This window comes from Nicotiana sylvestris, chromosome 8 (genome assembly GCF_000393655.2).
Source record: "Nicotiana sylvestris chromosome 8, ASM39365v2, whole genome shotgun sequence".
Taxonomy (NCBI): Eukaryota; Viridiplantae; Streptophyta; class Magnoliopsida; order Solanales; family Solanaceae; genus Nicotiana; species Nicotiana sylvestris.
This window is the reverse complement of record NC_091064.1, coordinates 206,562,740-206,580,319: the sequence shown is the minus strand read 5'-3', so window position 1 is coordinate 206,580,319 and position 17,580 is coordinate 206,562,740. Positions and strand designations below refer to the sequence as shown.

General features: G+C 33.3%; 1 long non-coding RNA gene across 2 annotated transcripts; it reads left to right on the top strand.

Annotated features, from left to right (window-relative positions):
* Positions 1-10,280: 10,280 nt before the first annotated feature.
* Positions 10,281-15,330, top strand: LOC104240658 (uncharacterized). Of its 2 annotated transcripts, none has more exons than XR_714505.2 (4): positions 10,281-10,419; positions 10,567-10,629; positions 11,544-11,604; positions 14,925-15,330. It is a non-coding gene; the product is annotated as an uncharacterized lncRNA (long non-coding RNA). The 2 variants fall into 2 exon arrangements; XR_011401521.1 differs by lacking the exon at positions 14,925-15,330 and adding an exon at positions 13,746-13,854.
* The last annotated feature ends 2,250 nt before the right edge of the window (positions 15,331-17,580 follow it).

Genomic DNA, 17,580 nt, shown 5'->3' with positions numbered 1-17,580 from the left:
CCCTCTGGAAGGAGAGCCAGTAGAGGAGATTCCAACTCAGGAACCTCAACAACAACTTGAATCAATAGCAACCAGCAGGCCAAAAAGAACAATAACGAAACTTGTTCGTCTCATAGAGACGGTTGCTTGTGCAACCTCAATTGTAGCTGATGATGTTCCTACCACTTATAAAGATGTTGTCCAAAGTTCAGAAGAAGATAAGTGGAGGATTGCCATGAATGATGAAATACAGTCCCTTCATCAGAATCATACATGGAGATTGGCCAATCTCCCGAAGGGAAAGAAAGCAATTGGGTGCAAATGGGTATTTGCAAAGAAAGAAGGATTTCCTAACCAAGTAGATGTTCGCTACAAAGCAAGATTGGTGGCCAAAGGATATGCTCAAAAGGAGGGAATTGATTACAATGAAGTGTTTTCTCTAGTTGTAAAACATTCCTCCATTAGAATTATGTTGGATTTGGAACTAGTTCAGATGGATGTAAAAACTGCGTTTTTACATGGAAACTTGGAGGAGGAAATCTACATGACTCAGCCAGAAGGATTCAAAGTTGCTGGAAAAGAAAATATGGTGTGCAAACTTGAAAAATCGTTGTACGGATTGAAACAATCTTCTAGACAATGGTACAAGCGATTTGACGAGTTTATGTTGCGGCAAGGGTACAAGAGAAGCAAATACGATCATTGTGTGTATTTGCACAAGCTTAAAGATGGTTCCTTTGTATATCTTCTCCTATATGTTGATGATATGTTGATAGCTTCCAAGAATTTGGAAGAAATTGATAAGTTGAAGATTCAACTGAAGAAGGAGTTCGAGATGAAGGATTTGGGTGAGGCAAAGAAAATTCTTGGCATGGAGATAATTAGAGATAGACGTTCAAAGAAACTCTGTTTATCTCAAAAGGAATATTTGAAGAGAGTACTTCAACGTTTTGGCATAGATGACAAGACTAAGCCAGTTAGTACTCCACTTGCTTCCCATTTTAAGCTAAGTACTACTATGTCGCCAATGGATGAAGCTGAACGAAAGTATATGTCAAAGGTACCATACGCAAATGTTGTTGGTAGCTTGATGTATGCAATGGTTTGCACAAGGCCTGACATTTCACAAGCTGTTGGAGTTATTAGCAGATATATGCACAATCCAGGGAAGGAGCATTGGCAAGCTGTGAAGTGGATTCTACGGTATATTCATAATACTGTAGATGTCGGGTTAGTTTTTGAGCAGGAAGACAATCAGTCTGTAGTTGGATATTGTGACTCAGATTTTGCGGGTGATCTGGACAAACGAAGATCAACTACTGGTTATGTGTTTACTTTTGCAAAGGCACCAGTTAGTTGGAAGTCTACTTTGCAGTCAACAGTTGCTTTGTCTACAACAGAGGCAGAGTACATGGCTATTACAGAGGCTGTGAAAGAGGCAATTTGGCTTCAAGGATTGCTAAAGGAGCTTGGTGTTGAACAAAAAGGTATCACAATTTTTTGTGTTAGCCAAAGTGCTATTCAATTAGAGAAGAACCAAGTGTATCATGCAAGGACGAAGCACATTGATGTTCGGTATCATTTCGTACGAGAAATCATAGAAGAAGGTGGAGTCACGGTGAAGAAAATTCATACTACAGAGAATCCTGCTGATATGCTGACAAAGGTGGTGACTGCGGTCAAGTTTCAACATTGTTTGGATTTGATCAACATTGTTGAAAACTGAAGATTAAAGATGAAGACACAATCAAAATTTGTTATTGAGAGAAAATTGAAGATGTGGAATTTTGCCAAGGTGGAGATTTGTTGAAGTTTGGCAAATTTGTCCCACATCGGTGGGCTCTTGAATTTTGGGGGGATTTTCCCCCTATAAAAGAAGGCCTAATGTTTAGGATTTAAACACACCTCTCATTTGCCTTCTCATCTGTTTAAGGCATTTGTATCTTCTCTCTTTAGTATTATTTCACTTGTATTTTTGGAGTGAAATAAAATATTGGTTGTGTCCGAGGAGTAGGCAAAATTAGCCGAACCTCGTAAATTCTGGTGTTCCCTTTATTGTTGCTTTATTGTCTTATTTATTATTTGGTGGCTGTCATAATTTTTGGTATAGTAGTTGTGACTTATTCACACTATATACATTTGGCTTCCGCAACAATTGGTATCAGAGCCAAGAAAAACTTAGTTATCTAATTAGATGTGAGTGAGCTCTGATACCAATTGATGGATTATTATATGCAGCGGAAGCAATCCCAGTATCAAAATCACATGTAATTTAGACAACTAGCATAAACGGGATTTCACGGGTTACCTCTTGAAGCGTGAACATATCTCTTCTACCACGTGAGCCTTCAGTTCCATAACTTCTCAATGGAATCTCCATCACCCGCACAATCGTGATCCTCGAACGTTCCACGGTCTTCTACTGTGTTACCCAAATAATACCCGAAAATAGCAATTTCGTGTGGGCGAAATTTCTAGGAAAACTTGGCTGAAAATTTCAGCCACCATGTACTCATCCCTCTAGGTGGAAAACCTTATGTATTTATAGCACAAGTTTTAAGGGTTAAGACCCTTTTCCAAAACCTGTTAGGTTTTCTTTTCCACCAGAAAAAGGATTCCTTTATTTCCTATTATTTAGGCACAGTAGGGACCACAGAATTTAATTAACAAGGCTTCCAATTATGGAATTAATTTGTAATTTTCGAAATTAATATCCACCATAATTAATTACGAATTATTCCACTAAAAATTCGTAATTACACTCCTTATTCAATTTCGAAATTCATCCATTAAATCTTATTTAACTCCCCATGTTAAGATTCAGATACGAATCAATTAAATTAAATTACTGACGATTTAATTTATTGATTATTTCCTTTAGACTTTCGCTTAACTTATTTCATGTGTCGGATACAAAATCCACCGGCCGGGTTTACACATGCAAACTTATAAGCTTTCATAAAGGTATATCATCAATCTCTAAACCGAGACATGGATTCCATCAACTAACTATTACTTCGCCAATGTATATTATTATTATCCAATTTACCAGGCATATTGACCCACGAAAGAATCTCGCCTTTTAATAAATCAAAACAATAATAATATACACAGCTAATAATAATTATATCAAGATTAAGAGTATAAGTACATTTAATGGCTAGAGAGTTTATTTTATTAAGTCAGTATAAAATACTTATCTCTACCTGGTCCGTTCAATACATACAAAATGTACTAGCACAAGAAGTTGGAATTAAACCATTCCCATAATCAAGATTAATTATATTTAATCTTGTGCTACAATCATTCCTGATGGTTTGTCCAATTCCATCATTAGATTGTGAACTCAAACTTTATACTTATAAGAACCGATGATTTAATCTTCCGTGTATAAGCTAAACTCTATACACTAAATCATCTACTATATAAGCAAAGGACACAGACTATTATATGATCTATTTAAAACTTTATTAAAACTGAATAAACAATTATTTCATAATAAATACTATATCTAAACCAAACTCATGGTTAATAGTATATATCCCAACAATCTCCCACTTAGACTTTTAACCATGATAATTATTAGAATATACTATATCCAAATGCATGGTTAATAGTATATGCCCCAACAATCTCCCACTTAGACTCATAACCATGCATCTACAACTTTCTCAGGCATTCTTTTACATGACTATTAAAAGTCTTCACCAAATAAGGTTTTGTTAAAGAATCTTGCCAAGTTATATCTGATGCAATATTTGTCCAGTAGTACTTTGTCGTAATTATTTAGTTTGGTATTAAACTCTTCAGAGATCCTGTTACCGAAACTATCCCAAGAATGAACACCGAACTATAATTTTCTTTAGCTTTCTCCCACTAAGACGAAGTACCACTAATATTACCTTCGTTACCTCACGACATTGAAATATTAGTGACTTCTTACTATAGTGTTCAATGTTCAAACATCACTCCCACTCGATAAAGGCATATTATGTCTATTAACGTTCTCCCACTACTTAAATGCAATGGAACGTCAATTCTGACGTGTGGGTTTTGATGTTCTTGAACATCTAGTTATTTCTTTGCCCAGTTCCTGTAAAAATAGTTTACTTCTAGGAACATGTTTTATTAAACAGTCCTTATCTAGAAAAATGCATTTGTTTTAACAATTGCCTTATTTTCTTTAGGACAATAAAATAAAGCTTCATTCGTTTTCTTGGATATTCGATAAACATGCACCTATCCATCCTTAGTTCCAACTTACATATCTGCTTTCCCTTTCAGCACATATGCGGGATAATCCTATATCTGAACATGCCACAGACCAAGCTTACATTCAGTCCACAGTTCTATAGATGTCCCAGGTACTAGCTTAGAAGGAACTAAATTCAGAATGTAATTTGAAGTTTCCAGGAAATATTCCAAAAATAAATAAGGAAAATCTGAATAACACGTCATTAGTCTATCCATATCCAAAAGAGACTTATTTCTTCTTTCTACTACACGACTCTATTATGGAGTTTACGGTGTAGTCAATTGAGATGTAATCCCTATTCTGATATGTAACTAAAAAACTCTTTAGAGAGATGCTCGCCACTACAATCAAATTGTAGTAACTTAATATATTTCTTTGGTGCTTCTCTATTTCAAGTCTTAAAAACCTTGAATTACTTAATTCATTAAGACTTACAGTGCATCAAATAAATATATTAATATTTTGAGTAATCATTTATGAACGTCATAAAATACTCAAAATCTATCTCTTACGAGTATGTTCATTTAACCATACAAATCAGAAAGGATTCATTCTAGCTTATCACTAGTTTTATTTCCTTTTAAAGGGAAACATCTTTTAGTCAAATTTCCTTCCAAACAGGATCCACAAGTTGGTAGTGCCTCTACTTTCAATGAACCTTAAGGTCCATACTTGACCAACTTGAAATCCTATCCAGATTAATATGACTTAGATAAAAGTGCACAGATAAGTTTTACTCAATTTTGAAGAACATATTCTCTTATGAGGTAGACTAATATTGTTCTGTTCAGGAGAGACATCAATATATAATAACAAGGTCATGCATTCATGTACCACAAGAGATAAAGTGTTTATTAAGCTCAATAACTCAAGAGTTATTCGAAAAATAAAACAAATATCCATCTCTTATTTTGCCCAGAAACCGGAATTAAATTCCTTCTAACAAAAGTACATATATTGCATCCTTAAAATTAATGTCTTATCACTAAAAGAAAATTTTAACAAGTAATACGACAAATTGCATAAAATCATTGTGGAGTTGAGATAAAAATATTAAATAGATCATAATAAGTCAAAACACTGAATAGTAAAATTCAGACTGCATTCAATATTTATATACATACATGCATCTGGAATAATAAATTTCGATGGGAAAAGAATTATTCATGCAAAGTATATTATATAATGCAAGAATTATACAATCCAAAAATAAATAGAACCAACTCAGATGGAGAGCATACTATTATTTTCAGTCAATTGTATATAACTTTTTAATACAAAAATTTTAAAACACACTACACATATATGTCATGCATCTTGAATAGCAATTTCGATGGGAAAGAACTACTCATGCAACATACATATGCAATGCCAGATTATTCACTCCAATAATTAAAACAGACCCAACTCAGATGGAGAGTATACTGTTAATTTAAGTCAAGTGAACATCATTTTTAATAGCTCTAGTTTCATTGATCCAACATGTATACTCAGATGGAGAGTAAGTACACGATATCAATTACTAGTATTTCACCTAGTGAGCTTACAATAAATTTATCCGATATGGAGGAAGACCTAAAGTCAACGCATAAATTTATTACTCACTTGAAATTAATAGTGGAAGACCATAGAAATATATTTCTATCACCACTTAATCATGATTGTATTGTAGTTACAAAATTGATTCAACCCTTTAAGCTCAGATGGAGAGTTAATACTGGTTATCAATAACTAGTAACTATAGCCAGTGAGTTCATAATAAATTTATCCGATATGAATGAAGACCTAATGTCAACGCATAAATTTATTATCTCACTATAAATAAATAAAAAATGAAGACCATAGGGGTTTATTCCCATCACCACTTTATCACAACCACGAACTTTTCTCTGAGGATTAAGTTCCATATTAAAAAAAATGCTCAATACCCATTTAAACAGTCTTAAAATACTAAAATTAATATTTCACACTGTATAGTGGTGATTATTGTTGACTGGACTATTTCTGATAAATCTACCAAATTTCATATCAATCAAAAATTGCGACCAAATTTGAAAAATTATCATTTTAAGCATTTTTTTAAGAATTTAAAATATGACCTACATTTTTTTTATCATATACCAATTCATGTCAAATCAACATGTGTTATCATGTTCCAGATTAGACATATAAAATGATAGAAAGAATGACTTTTCGTATGTAAATCACATTTTAATCCGTCAAACCTCCAAAAAACTCACCTAAACGATCCCAAATCGTCAAAATACGATGTGATTCACTGCATAGCAGTGAGTTCTTCTTAAATGATCGTTTCCAATGATCCTACCGAATTTCAGGTCATTCGGAGATCGTGAAATTCATGATCGCCAAAAACTAGACCAAATTCGAATAAATTATTTTTTTGGCGTAGTCAGGATTAAATCCATGTGATTTGCATTCTTGCTATATATCATATCAAGTTAAATCATCATGTTTCAGATTTAACACAAATATAGCCGATATATAAAGAATAATTTTTCATATTTATAACAAATTCAATTTAATAAACTGCTTGAAAACTCATCTAAACGACCTCAAAATGCCAAAAAACAACATGATTTACTGCATAGCAAGGAGTTTTTTTTTCACTAGATCGTTTTCGATGAACCCACCAAGTTTCAGGTTAATCGGAGTCCGTCAAATTCATGACCACTAGCCTGTAACCAAACTCGGAGAATAACCGTTTTAAGTAGTTTCATGAATTAAAATAAATATGATATTGATTTCCATTCTCCTTATAATTACACTATGAGCTCAAGGCATATATTATTTTCTTCCTATTTCTAGGATATATAATATCTCCTTTTGCAATAAATTATCCTTTTATTAAATACATAAGAACCTGAGATATTATATTTTCTCCCGTTCAGTGAAAACCCCAATATCTCTTCTCATGGGTGGAGTTAGTTTCACTAGTACCCAAAGATAAATACTCTTTTTCTAGTTATGAACCTCCACCATTAATGTAGATTTCTCAAGGATAATTTTCACATGGTATATTAAACATATTTCAATGACTCAAATAAATAGACCATTTTGTGGATCCTACTTATTAATCATAATGCTCAATCCATGAATAGATATAATTTCACATGTACAAATTTACTAAGAATTTTTCATGAGTTCAAATAAACAAACCACTTCAGTGGTAACTATTTATTACTCATAAAATTCTCAATTTACAAGTGAATATATATTTAGCTCATAAAATTATTTTATGGTAGACCATAGCTTAAAAGTCATACCAACATTATAAAACTCATACAACATACCGTCATATTTCACTTAATTAGAACCTCCAATCAGAGAACAAAATTCTTCATCGAAAATCCAAACTAGTAATCACGTAGGGCATGAAAATATAAACTTAAATTTGAGAAATTTTTTATGCACAAACATGCCAAACGCTCCAATCATTAGTCATCCAGGATATCAAATAGAGAATTTTACTTTCTTACAAAATAATTATATCATTACACAATATGAATTATACCTTGTAAGACCTAGTCAATAAAATCTTACACCTCTATTATTGAATTTAATACAACAACACATTTATTTCCTAATAGTCAATGTGTAAACCTATTATATGACTAGTATTTAATCATGGGGACCATGGGGAGTCATCCCCAACACCATTAAATTAAAAAAGAATTAAAATTATTAAGAAATAATTTCCAGAAAATAGAAAAACGTCCAAAACATAGTCCAAACGACCTCAAAACGCTGAAACATACCATCATTCACTGCTTAGCAGTGAGTTTTTCTCACCACGGCGTTTCCGATGGAACCACCAAATTTCAGCTCAATCGGAGTCCGTCAAGTTCGCTGACCTCCGAAAATTCCGGCTATTCGGTCAAAAACAGGTTTTGCGTTTTTCTAGGGTTTACCCCAAAAAATTCAGATAATCTCAATCAAATATCAATAAGAAAACATGTATCTCATGATTATAAGAATAATCCATAAATTATGCACAGTTAATTCACAAAACAGCAGTGCAGTTTTTCAGAAAACCACATATATATGTAATTCAAAAAATGCACATAAACACCATATTCTTGTTTCATGAAAAACTTAGTTATCTAATTAGATGTGAGTGAGCTCTGATACCAATTGATGGATTATTATATGCAGCGGAAGCAATCCCAGTATCAAAATCACATGTAATTTAGACAACTAGCATAAACGGGATTTCACGGGTTACCTCTTGAAGCGTGAACATATCTCTTCTACCACGTGAGCCTTCAGTTCCATAACTTCTCAATGGAATCTCCATCACCCGCACAATCGTGATCCTCGAACGTTCCACGGTCTTCTACTGTGTTACCCAAATAATACCCGAAAATAGCAATTTCGTGTGGGCGAAATTTCTAGGAAAACTTGGCTGAAAATTTCAGCCACCATGTACTCATCCCTCTAGGTGGAAAACCTTATGTATTTATAGCACAAGTTTTAAGGGTTAAGACCCTTTTCCAAAACCTGTTAGGTTTTCTTTTCCACCAGAAAAAGGATTCCTTTATTTCCTATTATTTAGGCACAGTAGGGACCACAGAATTTAATTAACAAGGCTTCCAATTATGGAATTAATTTGTAATTTTCGAAATTAATATCCACCATAATTAATTACGAATTATTCCACTAAAAATTCGTAATTACACTCCTTATTCAATTTCGAAATTCATCCATTAAATCTTATTTAACTCCCCATGTTAAGATTCAGATACGAATCAATTAAATTAAATTACTGACGATTTAATTTATTGATTATTTCCTTTAGACTTTCGCTTAACTTATTTCATGTGTCGGATACAAAATCCACCGGCCGGGTTTACACATGCAAACTTATAAGCTTTCATAAAGGTATATCATCAATCTCTAAACCGAGACATGGATTCCATCAACTAACTATTACTTCGCCAATGTATATTATTATTATCCAATTTACCAGGCATATTGACCCACGAAAGAATCTCGCCTTTTAATAAATCAAAACAATAATAATATACACAGCTAATAATAATTATATCAAGATTAAGAGTATAAGTACATTTAATGGCTAGAGAGTTTATTTTATTAAGTCAGTATAAAATACTTATCTCTACCTGGTCCGTTCAATACATACAAAATGTACTAGCACAAGAAGTTGGAATTAAACCATTCCCATAATCAAGATTAATTATATTTAATCTTGTGCTACAATCATTCCTGATGGTTTGTCCAATTCCATCATTAGATTGTGAACTCAAACTTTATACTTATAAGAACCGATGATTTAATCTTCCGTGTATAAGCTAAACTCTATACACTAAATCATCTACTATATAAGCAAAGGACACAGACTATTATATGATCTATTTAAAACTTTATTAAAACTGAATAAACAATTATTTCATAATAAATACTATATCTAAATCAAACTCATGGTTAATAGTATATATCCCAACAAGTACCTCAAGATTTTTGCTACTATTTTGTTGCTCCAAATATTCCTTGGAAGTACTGAAGTGAGGATTTTGTGATTCTGCAGGCAAATCAACACTAGGAGAGACATAGGGTAAGTGTAATTCATCAAAAATAATATATCTTGATATAAAAAACCTTTTAGATTGTGGATGATAACATCTATAACTTTTATAAAGTAGAATATTGTAACACTCCTCAAATCTATAGAAGTTTCAAGACCCGCTAAATATAGAATTTAATTTTATAATCTTAAATTATACTTTTATTACGGATTAAAAACTCATTTTTGAGTTACTTCTATATTTATAAATAATTGGTTATATAATTATGGTAATATTAATAATTTTAATATTACTAATTATTAAAAGTGGGTATCATTAGTTATTAGTTAAGTCAAAACAATAGTTATTAGTTAAGTCAAAACAAAACAAAAAACGGAAAAACAATAAAAGTAAAATAAAAATAAAAAAAGAGGGGGAGGGGGGTGCATAAAGCAGCTCGAACGTACTTCTTTTTAAAAGGTCAAAAGGCTTGAAAGCCTTAATCAAACACAACTTAAAAAAAAGGTTGAAGGCAAGCCTTACCAAAACAGAAGGTTTAAACTTCTGTTCGTGAGATTCACGTATCGCTACAAAACAGAGGCAGCAAGGTTCTCTACGCAAATCACTAATTCTCGAACTCAGGTATATAAAATTTTCTATTTTCAATTATCCTAAAGTAGTAGTAGATAAGAATTAAATAGTTAATTCCTTTTTTTCTCTGTATCAATATTAAATTTCATGTTTAGGTGTGAAACTTTAAAATTAATTAAAAGGTACCGGTTGTTGTAGAATCAATTGTTTGACGGGCATAAATTGGACTGGGGCCTACGTATTGGCTCGAGGAGTTTTGAGGTGAGTTGATATAACCCTTTACTAAAGTGGTTTAACTCACAAAAACACGCATACAACGCGTTTGATGAATTGCTTAAAAGAGTTTATATTTACTTAATTGGAACGAGTGAGTACCTACTAACTTAGAATTGTTCTAGCAAAAGTTAAGATAATTTATTATGATATATGTGCATAAATTTTCAGATTTTTGTGCTATTCTTATATGTTATTTTTATGTTGAAAATTTATGAAGAAGCAAGAATCTTTAGAAACACTTTTACATGTTTATTTCATTCTTATGTCATGATTTACATTTAAGGATATCAGCATGAGCATTTACATGGTGTTCTATAAAGAAAAGATTTAGACTTGAAAAGTCACAAGAAGAAGTTTTAGAAAGAAAAGACTTTTGGGAGTATCCTTTATTCTGAGAAGGGGTCATCATCCAGGCTGAGGGTCCTGACTAAGGCGTTGACTTCCTGAAACTACTTGTGCCAAAGTAGGGAGCACACGAGCCGAGGGTCTCGTTGCTGAGAATTTACTTAGCTAAGCTAAGATATGATACATGAGCGCTGAGAACCATGAAGCGAGTAGCACCTCGGGCCTATTCGATCAGGTTGGGATCGAACCCGTGCTGATCACACGGTGACTGAGACAGAATTAAGTCAGAATAGTTGGAACTCTCAAAGTATAAAGTGAAGTATTTTTTTATAAGAAAGAAAAAGAAAAGAATTTCTTTTAGAATTTTCATAAACTGCTATTATGCAATTATTTAGAATTATTCTTATAAGCTTTAGTTTTACATGCATTTAGAAACTTTGCTCGTAATGTATATGATATTAAAGTTTCGCCCCTGTTGTTGAGACTCACTGAGTACAATGGATGGTACTGACGTTTTCTTTTGGGAACCTACGTTGGTCTGCGGTACAACGTAGGAACCGATTTTGCAGGCGAACAGGTTACGGGTTAGGACTTCCTTCTCTTCCAGTGCTATTGGTGAGATCCGCTTTTGTTCGTGAAGTATTCCTTAGAGTCATCTTTATTTAGTTATTTCTTTGTTTGCTTAGAGAACTGGCCAGGAAATCTCATGTCCTGAGCAGTGCGTCAGTTTATCAGTAGAGGCTTCAGAGACATAGTCGTTGGGTTAAGATTCAGATGTTTTTGATAATAACTTAGCAGTAATTCAGTAGTTACTACGAATAAAGTTTTGGAATAATGATTTATTTAAATATTTAAATTAATCAAAAGAATTTGGTTAGAGTATTGCCTTGTTGCATATAAAGTTTGAAGTTATAATAGATTTGATAAGCAGAGATGGTTCGCTCGGTCATGTTTAGTGATCGAGTGCCAGTCCCGGCTTGTTCAGAAATGGGCCGTGACAACTATAACCAATAAACACACATTGAAATGTTTTTGATTGAAATTTATCTTTATTTTGCCCTTTGAGATAAGGAAAATATCTGCAACCAAACACTCTCAGAGTGTTATATAATCACGCTCCATATAGCTTAGAAAATGGAGATTGCGTACTTTAATTCTGTTGATTAGAAATGTTGCAGTCATAAAGGCTTCAATCCAAAGAAACATTGTTAATTTTGCATTGAAAATTAATGCGAGCCTAGTTTTAATAATATGCCTATGCTTTCTTTATGCTATCCCATTTTGCCCAAGTATATAAGGACAAGAGATTTATCTTCTAATACCATTTTGAGCCAAATAACTTGTGAACTCCAAGCTATTGAATTCTCCACCTCCATCACACTGAAACACTTTGAGTTTCTTTGAAAACTGATTTTCTACTAATTTTTGAAATGTCATAAAATTAGAAATAAAATCAGATTTCTTCTTTAAGGGATAAATCCGAGTGAATCTTGTTGTCAACAAAAATAACACAGTACTTTATTCTTTGAGATGAAGCGATGGGAGCAGGACCCCATAAATCACTATGTAATTTTGATAATAGCTCAACTTCTCTTTTATTTAACTCTTGAAAAGGTAACTTACAACTTTTTCTTATTTGACAACTAGTACAAGCTGAAACATTTTTATTCCAACTACTAACATCAATCAACTTATTAGTATGCAAATAACTTAGAGTTCTTGAGTGCAGATGTCCTAATCTTTAATTCCAAATTGTGTCTGAGTTCTTGTCTGCTTTTATAACTGCCAATGCCTCATGCGAGTCATCTTCCAAAGTATATAAATCATGCCTCTTATTTCTCATTTCTAGAATTGTCCCTGTTCTTTTGTTTTTAACAAAAAAACCATCGTCAGTAAACTCAAGAGAGCATGAATTATCCTTAACAAATTTACTGACACAAATGAGATTCTTCTTAAGTTTAAGAACAACAAAGACATCTTTTAAATGTGGGTTCTTCCCAATAATCTTATCTCTTATATGTGTAATCAGCATTTTATCACCATTACCTACCATAACAAGATCAGTTTCCTTAAATGGAGATGAATTCACAAGAGTAATTGCACCATGTGATTGGTACCACCTGAGTCCATGTAGAGATGATTATTATGTTGATCAGTAAGAGACATAGTTGCTAGAGCTTGTGGTACTTCTTGTTGTGCTTGATATGAATAATCTCATCTATAGAAATAAGAGAGCGTTGTATGGTTATTTCTACCACAAATCTGACATGGATTATTTTTTTTGGTTCTCTTTTGGCTGATTTGTTCAAGTTGATTGTGTATAAAATTATCTTTGATTAAATCCTCCTCTATTTCCTATTCCTCTTTGATTTCCTCTTCCTCTAAAGGAATTAACACGACCTCTTCCTTGAATTTTCTGTTCCATAAAGTCTACAACTGAATCAAGGTTTGTTTGTGTCACATGTTCCTCTGCATCTTCTCTTATTTGGAACCCTCTTAGGGTAGTCACAAACTGATTAAAAGTAGGGTATGGTGCTTTACCCAACATCACAGTACGAAGGGTCTTGTATTTGCTTCCAAGACCTGTGGTAAAATTAATTACTTTGCTATCTTCATCTAGTGGTTTTTGGATAGCTATCAGGCGATCACAGATTCCTTTAAACTCCTTTATATACTCATCAATGAATTTGGAACCTAGTTTTATAGTTTGAAGTTGTTGCTTCAACTGAAACTCCTTGTCTTATGCTTGCTTGTAGGTAGGTATCTTCAAGACAAGCTCACATCTGTTTTGCAGATGAACATCCTATGATGATAAACATTGACTTTTTGGTCATTGTTCCAGAAAGCCAACTCCTAATAAGAACGTTGTCATCTTCCCATTCAGTGAACTTTGAGTTTGGATTGATTTCTCCTTTCTCACCTTCTATGCTCTCCATGGGAGGTTCTTCTTTGATGACCTTGTCAAGTTTCAATGTTTGCATAAGTTGAAGGATTTGTTTCCTCCAAATAAGGTAATTTGATGATTTTAGCTTAACGGGACAAATTGCAATGAGTTGGTGAAGTGAAGAGGGTGAGAGGGCTAGAGTAGTGCTAGAGGATGTTGTCATAGTTGTTTTAAGAGGGAAGAAAGAACCTTCAGGATCGTTTAGTTTTCAATGAAGTCTAAGCTCTTGATACCATGAAGAAATTTAGAATAATGATGATTTAGAAGTTCAGAACACTTCTTCTTGACTTCATACGTGGAGTTACATGATGTATATATACATCTTGTTAAGAGTTCCTTCTAGCTTATATTTAGCTATTGTATATCTATCTACCAGTGATTATATTAATCACAACTACCTGTATGTGCTATTTTATATCTCCTAGAAGTTATCCTTTCACAAATAAGTCTAGTAGGATAGTTATATATAGACACTAGCTATATAATTCATGACGGCTAGAAATAGAGTTCAAAGGAGTCGGTTACACCCAATACCAAATTATACGGTTGTCTAACACCCTCAACATAACTTTTGATTTAGAGACTAAATTCCTCCAAATTTCAACAAATATAGAAGATTCCCCTTCTCCCATTTTTCTGTGATTGACCGGTTTTCTCTCTTTAAAACAAAAGAATATCCCATCATTTCATCTATGGTGTTCTTCACTATTCCCAAGTTGAGCTAACGTTAAAAATATTTACGTAGTTCACTTAATCTCATAAAATTTAGTAAACCCAATTAAACGATTGAGAATAATAGTTTAAGAGAAGATAAAAATAAATATAGTGACTTCCTGTTTTTGTTTCTAAGGTGATAAATTAAGATATAAAAGGCGCTAATTTTCTTCATGATATTTTGATTTCGTTAGACGCAAGTGACATAATAGTATTTATGTGAACACTATTAGATTTGATTTTAATGATGCAAATAATATATTTGTTCTATGTGCAGGAACTCATGGACAACATTCAAAGATTGAAGGAATCAATTAGAGAAGATCAAGGAATCAATGGTTAGCTACGAGATGGAAGAAATCAATAAGGGAATTTAAGGAAAGCAATCCGAGATTACCAAAGATCAAGAAATCAATGGACGGCTACGAGATGGAAGGAATCAAGGAAAGCAATCCGGGATCAGAGAAATCAATCAAAGCCAAGACGGAACCAATCAAGCCTAGACTTAAGGAATCAAATAAATCGAGCGTATCAAAATTTGGAAGGTGCAAGATCTTGGGAAGCATATATAGAAAATCAATCAAGTCTCTCGTAAACATAGTCGTTGTTGTATGACCTTATTCTTTGAAAGAATCAATTTCTCTCCAAGGATCAAATCTATTGGGTTGACAAATCTCTCGAGTTATCAAGCCTCTCTCAAAGTATTTAAACTTGTATTTGTACCCTAAAGCCACATACTTTGATCGAACCAAATACTCTCTCTTTATTCTACTACAAACAAACATTGTAGATCTACTAGATCTGTTGTGTAACAAGTTAGAGAAGAAAGAGATAACAACACTGGTGACGTATTGTATCAAAAGAAATGAGTAAAATAGGAACTAAGTGATCGGTGTAGATCACACCATTCTCTGTATTCTCGAAGAAACTCATTCACTGAAAAAAGAACTCCCTTGCAACCCAAGGGGACTGGACTAGGATTCACATTGAATCTGAACCAGTATAAAAACTCTGATGTCTTTAATTCCTTCATTTAATTTTTACATCTTAATTTCTGTCTTTACTAGTATCAAGTTCTTATATCTAGTCCACTAATCGTAAAACTAGTCAACTGATAGCTATTAAGTTTAAAGATAAACAATTCACCCTCTCCCCCCTCTCTTGTACTTTTAATTGGTATCAGAGCAAGGCTCACACTTTTCTTTTTACTTAACAGCTTGTGAGAAAAGATCATGGCAAATCAAGTTATCATAGGAGCACTCTTCCAAGAAAGTACTTCCCAAGTAAGGCCATCATACTTCAATGGACAATATTTCTCCCACTGGAAAGTACGTATAAAAATATATGCAAAGGCGTATAATGTTAAAGTGTGGAGAGTCAACAAAAAGGGAAACTATCATCTGCCGGCTGCTGCTCAACCTCTTGCTAATCTTGAAGATATAGACTCATATATAGATGAGCAAATGGCGGTTGTGCAAGTCAACAACAAGGCAAGAAATTTGCTCTATAATGCTATAAGTGGTGAAGAATATGAAAAAATCTCTAGTTGTGATACAGCCAAAGAAATGTGGGATAAACTTGAAGTTACATACAAAAGAACCAGCAAGGTGAAGGAAACACATATCAACATGTTGGTTCATGATTATAAACTCTTCCAAATGAAAGAAGGAGAATCCATTGAGGATATGTTTACCAGATTCAGTAAAATCATAAGCGACCTAAAAACTTTCGGCAAACCATACTCAAGTGGTGATCAAGTTAGAAAGATCCTTAGAAGCTTACCAACCACTTGGCAAACTAAAGTAGTCACAGTTGAATCACAGGATTTGAATAAATTATCTTATGATGAACTTCGTGGAGAACTCATAGCTTTCAAAAAGACACATCTCAAGAAAATAAACCAAGAAGAAAAGAAGAAAACAGTTGCATTCAAGGCTACAACTGAGATAGCTGACAATGATATAAATGATGTACCTGAACCTCTTCAAGAAGAAATTGCTATGATGTCAAGAAACATGGATTGCTTAATGAGAAGATTCAGGAATATGAGAAGAGGAAGGATTCCACCTAGGCTAACCAGGCAATACAACAAACAAGATAAGAATGATGGAAAATGCTATGAGTGTGGAAGATTTGGACATATTCAAGCCGAGTGTCTAGATCTAAAAAGAAAAATCTCCAGAGGTTTCAACAAAAATAAATCATTTGGAAGCTAGAGTGATGAAGACAGTTCAGAACACGAAGAAATAGAAAAATCTCAGCTTCATGACAATTTTGGAAAATGACATGAACAAACTTTCAGGATGCTGGACAGACGAGGATACTTCAGACGATGAATGCAAAGATAACAATGAAAACTACTTCATGGCTCGAGGTGAAACAAGCGAGGTAAGGTCTTATAATTATGAAAGATGTAATAAATTGCAGGATATTCTTGATCTCACTTTGAAAGAGACTCAAAAAATGATGAATGAACTAAAGAGACTCAACAAAGAAGTAAAAAACTGAAAACTCAAACATGAAGTATGTGAAATCGAAAAAGAAGTACTTCAAGAAGAGTTTTAGGAATTGCAAATGCAACTCAATGGCATGCACAAATCCACCAGTCATAGTTCTATCAGGTCAAACCAAACGACTTACAAGTCAACTGGAAAAGGATCATCCAGAACTGAGTCCACGAGTACTAACACAACTAAAAGACCCAAAAATGGGTCAGGAATTATGTGTCACTACTGCAATAAAAGTGGACATAAATACTCTTTTTGTCATTTTCATAAGTCAAATATTTTAGGATGGATTTGGAAACCCAAAAATGATCCTGAACCTAGTAATACTAACCAACCAGGACCCAAGCAAGCTTGGGTACCTAAAAGAAAGTAATCATTATGTTTTGCAGGAACACCACAGAAGAAATCGCAAAGGAAAATGGTACT